Genomic DNA, 11,099 nt, shown 5'->3' with positions numbered 1-11,099 from the left:
GAAGCAGAAGGGAGGGAGTAAGATGAGGAATACGGTAGTCATAGGGGATCGCATCGTGAGGGGAACAGACAGGCGGTTCTGTCAGCCTGATAGAGATAGTGTTGCATCCCAGGTGCCGGGGTTCGGGATGTCTCGGATCGGGTGCAGTGTATTCTGAAGGGAAAGGGTGAACAGCTAGAAGTCTTGGTACACGTCGGTACCAATGACATAGGTAGAAAAAAGAGAGGAGGTCCTGAAGAGAGAATTCAGGAGTTAGGTAGGAAACTGGAAAGCAGGACCTCCAGGGTAGTAATCTCAGGATTACGAGAGCAAGAATAGCATGATCAGGTATATCATTGCGTGACTAATAGACCAGTGTAGGGGACAGTGTTTTGTTTTCCTGGATCCTTGGGGCATCTTCGGGGAGGTGCGGCCTGTTCAGAAACGACGGATTACAGCTGAACCCAAAGCGGTCCAAAATCCTAGCGGGGAGCTCTAATAGAGCTGTTAGGGAGAGATTAAACTAATTTGAATTCAGTTTGGGATCCGGAGTGATAGGACTGAGGAAGTGGAAAACAGAAATAAATCAGAGATAACGTGCAACAGAGATGATAGAAAGCAAAGGCAGGAGATGAAGCTTAATCACAGCCAGTGGGGTGAGTTACAGGGTAATAGAGGCGTGGTGCAGTAAAAACAGTAAATCCTGGACTGAAAGTGTTGCATTTGAATACAGCAGCATGAGAAATAAAATGGACGATCTTGAAATCCAGATACACATTGGCAAGTATGACGTTGTGGCCATCTCCGAAACATGGCTAAAGGATGGCTGCCATTGGGAGCTGAATGTCCAAGGATATACGGTGTATCGGAAAGATAGGTTAGTAGACAGGGGAGTGGTGTGCAGCCCTGTGTTTAAGAAATGATATTAAATCATTAGAAAGGGATGACATAGGATCGGAAGCTGTAGAGTTCTCTATGGTTTGAGTTAAGAAATGGCAAGGGTAAAAATACTCTAATGGTATCTGTATACTGGCTTCCAAACGGCAGCCGGGGTGTGGAAAAGGTGTGTCAGGGGGCAATATCATGATAATCATTACAAATGTTAACATGCTGGTAGATTTGGAAAAACAAGCCACTACTGGACCTCAAAAGAGAGAATTTGTCGAATGTCTAAGGGACTAAATTCCAAAGTGCCGTTATTTATCTTATAAGAATTACTATGGTTATAATTAACACTATTATCATAGCTGCATGCAGAAGCATTCCCCAGAAGTCTCCAGAAATGTTGAAAGTCCATGGCCAGGTTCTCTTACTATCGGTGAACCCATGCATCTTTTCTCTAATTCCCTTAATTTTCTGGATTTCCTGAGTGATATGCTGAGGTAGATCTGTAACATTAGACGCCTCATCTGGAATATTCCTTTCCTATGACAGCAAATATCACCCCTTTCTCTGTTGGCAATAAATCAAATGGCATCCTTTTCTGTAAATCTACCATCTCCAGAGCTACTATTTCAGTAGTTAAATCCTTAATCTGGGTCTGGATATCAGTTAACACCTTCGCAGAGCTATTCGCCAACTGTTCTAGTGCAGCTGCCAACTTGTATACGTCACGAATTTTGGTCTATCCCATAGAAAGGAAAATATATCATACAAAATTTCTCACTTTCTGGAATTCCTCTCCTATTTCATTCTAGCTGAGTACGATGAGAAATGTTGGCTAATGAATATAGAGAGGGTACTGCATAAGCTGAGTAGCAACATCCCGTCCAATTTCTCACCATGATAGTTCCCTTGTCATCATAAGGCCCTGAGAGCCACGGATGTGCCTTCTTACCACATGCACAATAAGTTCCATTAACATTGTACGGAGGGGGATCAGTCCTAATTTCTGTACAAGAGCTACTTCCCAAAAACGTTTCCTCTATTCTTCCAGTACGACAATAACAGGTCCCACTTACCTTATTCAGAGTATGGGTAAGTTCTACAGAGATCTCTCAGGTCACTTCTGTAGATATTCGTAAATGGCATCCCTTAAAACAGAGACACCCACAATTCTGGGTTGTTCTACATCCTGATATCCACCATCGATCCAATAATCTCAGGATTTACTCAAAGAATTCATAATTCTCACAGATAACATCTCACTACTATTCAAAGGTACTTCTTCCAAGGGCAATCCTGGTTCCGCATGCTGGGATAACCTGGCACATTCCCAAAAGGGCGACTGTCTTTTTCGTTCTGCATATGTGTGGCACAGAGAAAGGGGAGTATTTGTTTGGAGACTTGGGGCACATAGTACAAAAAGTAACATTAGTACAGCCATCATGATATTATTCCCCCTTTGTTTATTCTACTTCATTAAAGACGGGTTTACAGTCGGAGCGATGAATCTACCTTGGGTGCCCCTCCACCCTCACGGCCGTGGGTGTGGTCAGCAGCACCTGGTAGGGTCCTTTCCACCGAGTGTCCAATTTATTTCTGTCCCAATTCTTTATCAAGACAAAGAGTCAAGGATTAACAGTGGGACAATCCCCTTTAGCTTAATGCTCGTACTCTTGGTGGGTCTGGCGAATCTGCAAGTGCAAACTTTGGAAAATATTTGGTTAGTTTACACAAATACTTTCCCATTTCCTCCCCTAGAGTATGCATCTCTATTTTATCAGGGAGGGGTCGAGTTAACCCCGGTGTCCATGGTGTGCGCATAGGCTTTCAATGGATGATTTCTGCTGGGGATAATCCAGTTTTAGTCTAGGGTTCAACTCTCATATTGAACAATTCCAAAGGTAAAACCTTAAGCCAGGTTAGTCCAGTTTCTTGCATAAGTTTCGTTAGCTTATTCTTTAAGATTAAGATCTTTCCACTATAGCAGCTGCTCTTGGATGGTGTGCACAGTCAAATTGCTGTATTATTGCCAGTTCTTTACAGATGTTTTTCATTTATATTAGCAATAAAATGAGGCCCATTGTCTGAGCTTATTGATTCAGGTAATCCCAAACAGGGAATCACTTCTGTTAGTAATATTTTTACAACGGCATTATCACTGGTGGGTATAGCGTCTATCTATCTGCTAAATACATATACTATTACCAAGCAATGTTTAGAACAATGTAGTCTAGGTAGTTCTATAAAATCAAGTTGTAGAGAAGAAAAAGGTCCCCCCGTTCCGGAAACACAAGACATTCCCTTTCCAGCATTCGTGTGTTTTTTCATGCTGTGACTCGCTTTCCAGCTGCTTCCTGGAAATCAGGGCGCCACCAAGATATTAACCATTCCCTCCTTGCCCAAGTGTGTAGAATTATTTCCTAATCTATCAAGGTAGATAAGAACACAGAGGGAACACAAACCTGTCATGCAGGGGTCACCCAGAAATTTGTCTGAGGTTGAAGGTGGTAATCCATTTGGGATGGTAGTTTGTGCTCTCCTTCAGGGACATCGCCCGGAACTTATATATTCCCCCAATGTCAGTTACGTTTTCCCCCCATGTCTGTCATACCTGTATTTAGAATTTGTCTAATAAGAGCTTGCTCGTTTCCCGAGGGAACTGAAAATGTGGGGTACGGGTCTATGTAAACGTTCGCATTTTAATCTGTTTGTGATTTCTTTTCCACAGGCTTTTACATTTTAAAATTCGAAACGTTAATCAAAGAGGAATCCAGCTTCGGCTTGCACTTTTGGCTCCTCTACTGAAACCCTCATTCAGGCTCTGTTTACTTTGTTCCAAATACTTGTGAACTCCCTCCTGAAAGTCATCTTCATTTATGGCTTTGCGTTGTTTGTTGACGGTCTTCTAGCAAGAACTGGTTCTGTGGTGGATTCTCAAAGTCAGAACTGAGTACGCGGTTAGACTGCACTTTAGTCTGTTGCTAGGATACAGGCACGAGTCGGAGCAAGTCGCTCAGCTTTCTGGGCGGAGACAGCTGCTGCAAAGAAGACTTGCTCAATTACTTCACTGTCGTCACTTATCGCATAGCCAGAACATCGTTTTCTTGCTGGATCCACAAAGTAGCTTACAGCCTCATGAAACGTTGCCTCGGGCTGGAAGGGGTATTGCGGAAGGGATGGGAGAGTATGTCCTTCTCTCACGGTGATCCGGACGAGGGTTGGGGGGGTGGGCTGTTGTTGCGGTCGACTCCATGGCCTGAAATTTCACAGAGATGTAGTACAACGTCTTGGGTACGGTCAATATTAAAGAGTGTCTTGCCAGATGTCCTGTCTTCACCTTTGACTCCTTCCAGTATCGGAGTTGGCCCCCGGCCAGGTCTTGCCAGTCTCCCTCGGCTGGAGGCTTGTTTCGTCCGGGTGTAGGCATGGAACCCTAGGCTCTTTGGCTTGAACCCAGAGTAAAGCCTCCCGGTGGTATGGGGAACCACCTGTCCTGACTGTCACCAAAGGAAATTCGGAAATTCGGTCAGTAATGCACTGCCCTCTCTTCCTTTAACCTCTCCAAGCACCGAGAGTGGGACCCTCTGTCCCTCGAGGGGTGCATAATATTGGCTTTCCTCAGCTGAGTACCCTGAAGGGTCATAGCACAGAGTCACATGAGGGTCCAGCATATCCTGTTTCTTAATATACTTAATATCCATACGCTCAGGCTTTTCAGTCCGCTTTTTGTCATCCCTGCAGTCGCCAAGATCCTTTTCTGTAGTGAGGTGGGTTTCATCAACAGTAAATTTGTTTCAAAATTTTCATGAATACAGTTAGGTTTTCATTCAATAATTATGTGATTACGTGAAATAACATTGCCCAGTTGCACCAATAGAACAATGCTCCAGGCCGTTGGACACTGGTCGTATAATTTAACTCTTGAAACAATACGGCTGCAAATGACTTTCATTCCAAGATTCATCCCATTTCAGAATTAAATTGTCGATAAATGTAATGTTGCTCCTCCAGCAACTCAGTAAGTTCTCCTCAATAACTATTCAGAAACTCAAACTAAACATTCGCACAGCGACGAATTGGATAAAGAGTCTGGAATAAAAAGTAGGCCCATAAACGTATGTCAGAATGTAATTACAAAATAAATGTAGAAACCGCGTATCAGTTTTTCAGAGGAGAAGATGTATTAGAGATATGTGCAACAACAGGTGTTTCCTGTGAGCTCAACAGAAAAACAGTTTTTAGCGACATTGCTGCAGAATGTGACAGGATAGTTTATATATACAGAGAATGAATGAATAAATATTAGGCACTATATTCAATTATTACTGTGCAAATATTCTTTCTGGAGATTCCTCGGGGCAAGAAATGCAAGACACATTTTGAAATGCTATTTTAAAGTAGGAGTGACTACATTTCGTGGCAAGATGCCACGAAAACTGAAAGAAAACACAGATGTTCGTAGTGTCAACAGTGTTGGGGGAGGGAGAGGAGAAATTGATTGCATTGGCAAATTTTGGAATCAATGCAATCTCTTCTAACAGCCGGAACAGAAAAATAACTCGAGTGCAGGATCTGATAATAAATAACTAGCTCAATCTGAATGCAGCAGAATTTTTCAAATTGCTATTGTAAATTAACAGAACGAACAGTTTAACATTAAAGATCTGATTGAAGACATAAACAGCGGCTGAATTATGTTAAATTTTTATATAGCTTGCTGTCGTCTCAAAGCTGTACTCAGGAATGACTGGTGCGAGAAATACCAAGAGTATAGTTAAGCATATAACACCAATAATGTTTTGAAATTGGGGAAAAAGCATTTGGTTATCTGGGTTTGGAGTAGCAAAACAATATTCATTGGAATCAGTGGTGACATGTTAAAGATAGATAGTACATGCGGAAATTTAGTTTTCGAAATGAGTCGAAGACGAGGCCATTGTCATATGTTGTGTGTCCTTATTTTTCATTATGTTATGATACAGTACCATCGTGTTTATCGGTATGTTCACAGGCTTCATTCTATTAGCGCTGTTCTGTATATGGATGCACTGCATACAATCCAGAATTAATATGATCAGATCATTATCAAAGGAACTTTGGCATAGGGAAAACACAGCTTGAGGCAGCGTCTAATCCAGCTGGACATTCATCTTCCATTCTGCACAAATACTTCCAATATTCCCGGACTTCCCTGAAGTCTTAGTTTCTAAAAATAGAATGCTGAACTTTCTAATAAAAAAATCTTTTCTGCTTTTCATCTCCACTATTCACTGCCAGCTCTGCTGAATAGACAGTAAATACAGAAATCTTCATCGATTCCACAACATTCTTCCCACGTGCATCTCCATAAGGTAGGATACGTCCTAATAGGCCACGGGAATGTGTCCATGTTAATGTCCTTCAAACTCTTAATAACATCTACCTCTTTGTTTCACAATTCAGTAGCTTATTCTAATAGCACACTCCGATCTCACTTTCCCTGTATCTTCCCTTAGTGAATATAAATGCAAATAATTGATTTTGTACTTTGCCGACATCCTCTGACTCCTAGCACAAATTACCTCCATGCTCCTTCAGCAGTAATACCCTCTCCATAGTCAGTCTCTTGTACTGAATCTGCAACATATGTAGTTAGTATTCTTCTTGAGCAAGATGTTAAGATCGTTCCGAAACTCTTGGTGGTTCTCTTACTTGATTAAGTTCTCTTTATATCTCCGAATACCTTGTCCGATTTCATGAGCTATGTTTTTCTTTTTATCCCCCTTAGTGACTAAAACCACAACTTCTTTTGTCACCTAAGGCCTTTTACTTTACCATCTGTATCATTCAATCTCACTGAACGTGCCTTACCTGACTGCTGGTAATATCGTCTTCAATGGTTTCCCATAAGTCAAATGTTGACTTTCCAATGTCACCTGCTCGCAATTTACATTTCCAGAATCCTCAGCCACTGCTGTAATTTACCTTGAGCCAATTCAGTTCTTCTGGTTGGTACCAAACTGGCGCTTATTTCTTACTGCATTAAAATATAATGAATTATGACCGCCTATTTTGATGTGTTCTTCCACAGAAATATTAGTCACCCTTACACATTCATTTCCCAAATGGAAACTCCAGTACTGTCACACGCTTAAAAAAATAAAACACTCCTGGATGTAGCTGAAAAACTCTGCCTCAAAAAAAGTTTGTTTCTTGATTTGTTTGCTGTTTGGTTTTGCAGCAATGCGGTACTCACCAATATTGGTAAAGTAAAATTAATCACGACAACACATTTGACTCATTTAAATCAGTCATAATCTGTCTGCAGATCTGCTCCCATGCTTCTACTGGATATTGGGAATTAATAAAATAATCACACCAGTGTAACTCATTTCAGATTTACTCACTTTGCCTCAGGGGATGAATGTCTTCTCTGAGTAGAGCAGTAACATTTTCTCTAATTACCCGTAAAACTTCTCTAATATTTTTATTTCCCATCCTATCACTTCTAACATATAAACATTATGGGACGTTGAGTTGGCAGTTTAGTCCCAATATCATCATGGCTGTATTATGGAGTGAACGCTATATTTGAAAGCATTTATCTCGGTTCTGAATCATCAGCCTAACCTATGATACTCGTTGATTAGAGATAAACTTACGTCAATCTATAATGCTCACTATATTCATTAAGTGCTCCCTGCCTGCCTTTCATTTCAGATTTATTTGTCAGGCCGACTGTACTTACAAATACAATCAGTGAAACTTAGAACCCTTCCTGTTTAGCTGCAGCCCATTTTCCCTGCACAATTCCCTGCTAGTATTCCTGAGGTGACCTGTAACTCAACAACATATAAATGGTATATTTGTTTGATCTGCATATCCCCAGGACACCCCAACAATGCATGCAAGCCGCACACATGCCCCGGCAGACACAAATCTATACTGGCCTGTTACATACCTGAACTGACTAACTACAATTGTCTCTGCTTCCAGCTGGTCAATGGCTCCAGCTTTCATTCCATCCACCGCATCAAGCCTCCGAAGAGCTGCATCTGAAGATACATCTTCAGACATAATCTTCAGGGACGCTTGAATGCTCCGTCTTCTCCCAAACCCGACAGAAGAATCATATCACTATACAGAGTGTAATTACTGTTCATCCAACAAAATAAAATTCAACTAAATGAACAAATAAATAGAAAAAAAACCCAACTTATTTTGCTGTTTGGTTGTTGCACCTTGCCCATTACAATGAAGTCTGGTATCTGATAACAGATATCTGGTTTCCTGGTGTCCCTGAAGGTGATGCCTGATGAAATATGTCCAGTTGCAGCTCTTCAGAGGCAGCACGATGTAGCTGGAATGAAAACAGTTGAAACCTTGATGTCATTAGTGACGCCTGGTATTGATCAACGGCCGCAGTTTAACCTACTAGCCGCATATCTATCGGAACTTCATCAAAATAGCTGCCACTATACCGCGGACCTTCCCTTTTGTTTTGATTACCAGCAAGTCTTACTTACATTATAATTATATAATGTCAATTATACCTGCTGCATTCATCATTTTCAATCGCATTGGTGCCTCTTTGTTTCCTCGCTTTCTGAATTCTCTCACTGAAAAAAATGCCTGTCGTCAGCCTGTTTCAAAATTCTTCTGTGCATCAGCTTGCCGCTCACGCTAAACGATGGCGAAGTACTAAGTCAGTGAACTGGGGCATATGAGAAACTTGATTCGGGTGAGAGACTGATTGAGAGAGAGCATCTCCATGGAGTAAACTGCCTGGAAATAAAGCATCGAGCAAAAAAAAAGAGGGAAACTGAGAACTCAGTGTTATAGACTCACAATCATTTTAAGACGCGAAAAGAAAACATACTAAGTTCTGGAATCCGTTCTAATATTCCTAGAGATTTATGAATTACTGCGAAAGAATCTTCGTTTTGGAGACATCTGTTTCAGATAATTCCACTTATCATCAGAAAATGGTATACAACACTCCTTTATTATTTCTTTGGGACTTTGCATGGAGATAACATAAAATATTCCGCCTGAATTCGAGAGACATAAATGGACAAATTGACGACAGAATGAAGTATTTTTGTATTGCAACCCCCACCCCCATCTCCGCACCGGAAGCTGATCAGCAAGGAACATGAATTAAAGAAGCATTCACCAAGGTGTGATACTGTCATGCAACGAATGATAGTGTGAGTCGGGACAGCAATGCTGAGCAAATTGTCAATGTGCCCATCAACATGGTGTTGGGAAAATAGGAGTTCAGTAATCTGGTCTCAGAGAAAGCTCACCAGATCTGAAACAAAGTTACAGGACAGAATATGTTTCGATGCACACATCGGGTCGGTGATTCATGGCCTTTTCAGTTTCTCACAGCTCATTGGTTTCTCACAGCCAATGAAAGAAGATGGCCCCATCATGTCCATTAAAGGGCAAGATTTATCTCATTGGTGCGTTTCAGCAAATTGCAGTTCACAACTCAGTATGTGAAATTTGACAGTACAGAGAGAAATACTGAGTACACCGTTCAGATCAAGTGAAGCGTGAGAAGGTTTTGGAGAGATTCTCAGCTGTCTGCAGTTCCGGCTCCTTTAATATTCTGCAGAAACCTTTCTAAATGACCACCGCTATAATGCTGCACACTGTCGTGGCACTGACGATGATGCATATCTGGACTAGTGAGTATATTAAGAATATGGAAGTTATTGGGTAATGTAGAGATATATATTATTATTATTAATAATCTGTTCACATGTGCAGGTTTATAGCAATCTTGCTGAATATTGGGTGGAATGGAAAGAAAAGCACAGAAATAACGTTATGATTACGCAGTGTTGATAAGAAAAGAAATCCAGATAAATCTGGTCCGCAGATACAGCTTAATCTGTCTTGAGTTTCTGTCTTTATTTTTCTTCTGTTGAATTCCCCGCCCAACATCCTATGACCACACAGTCTAATCCCACTACTTCACAAACACATCTAATTCTGCATCTCTCATTTCAGGCCGCTTCGGGGATTGTCAGCCAGAACCGTCAGGTAACTTTGCTAACTTTTCACTGCGCGGAGGGCTGGGCAATTATAACTAATTGCTATGGAAACTCCAGCTGATAGGTGACTGCACCATTGCACTAGAGCACAATTAGTTCATGAAACCCATCGAGTCAGCTCTGCCATTCCATCACATCTGATTCTGCATCACACTCGACCCCATACACCTGCCTCGCCATAACCTTTGATGCCCTGTCTCATCAGAAAACTATCATATTCCTCTTTAAATATAACCAAGAACGGCCTCTGCCGAAGTCTGTGGCAGAGTATGGCAGAGATTTACTACCGTCTGGCTAAATAGATGCCCTCTTACCTTTCTTTTAAAACAATGTCCCTCAATTTTGAGGCTGTGCGCTCTAGTTCTGGATACACCACTATAATAACCATCCTCTGCTCGTCCAACTTCGTCCATTCAACATTCGGTACGAGTCAAAGAGATTCTGCCGCTCCGCATTCCTTTCAATTCCAGTCAGTACAGACGGAAACCTACCAAACGCTCCTCACAAACGCCCATCATGAGTTGGGAATCAACTTCGTGAGCCTTATCTGAACTCTCCCTAATGACGATATATATTTTCTGAGACATGCGGCCCAAACAGTTGACAATACCCCATGTGCGACCTCACTAGTGTCTTGGAAAATCTCAGTATTATCTCATTGATTTTTGTTCTAATACCCTTGAAGTAACGGCCTATTTGCATTCTATACAGCAGACTGAATCTGTAAATTAACCTTCTGGGTATCTTGCACTAGTCTTGTAAAAACGCTGAGTTCTGAGTTTTCTCACCATTTAGGTAATAATTTGCACCATTGTTCATTTTAACAAAATGCATTTTCATACAATTCCCAACATGACGTCTCATCCGCTTCCTTTTTTGCCCGATTTTCAAATTTGTCTACGTTCTGCTGCAATCGCATTGCTTTCTCGGCACTAACTGCTCCTCATACTATCTTCGTATCATCGTGAGACTTTGCTGCAAAGTCATAACTTCTATTTTCTAATTCATTGCGAAACAATGTGAAAAGTAGCGGCCCCAATACTGACACACGATTATCACCACTGGTCACAGGCAGCCAAAATAAAAGACACCCTTTGTTCCAAGACGCTGCCAACTGCATTTCAGTCATTTCTCTGCCCATGCCAGTATATTTCCGGCAAGGAAATAGGATTTTATTTTTACTTGGGATGA

Source organism: Hemitrygon akajei, unplaced genomic scaffold, assembly GCF_048418815.1.
Source record: "Hemitrygon akajei unplaced genomic scaffold, sHemAka1.3 Scf000146, whole genome shotgun sequence".
NCBI lineage: Eukaryota > Metazoa > Chordata > Chondrichthyes > Myliobatiformes > Dasyatidae > Hemitrygon > Hemitrygon akajei.
This window is presented reverse-complemented; position numbering follows the sequence as displayed.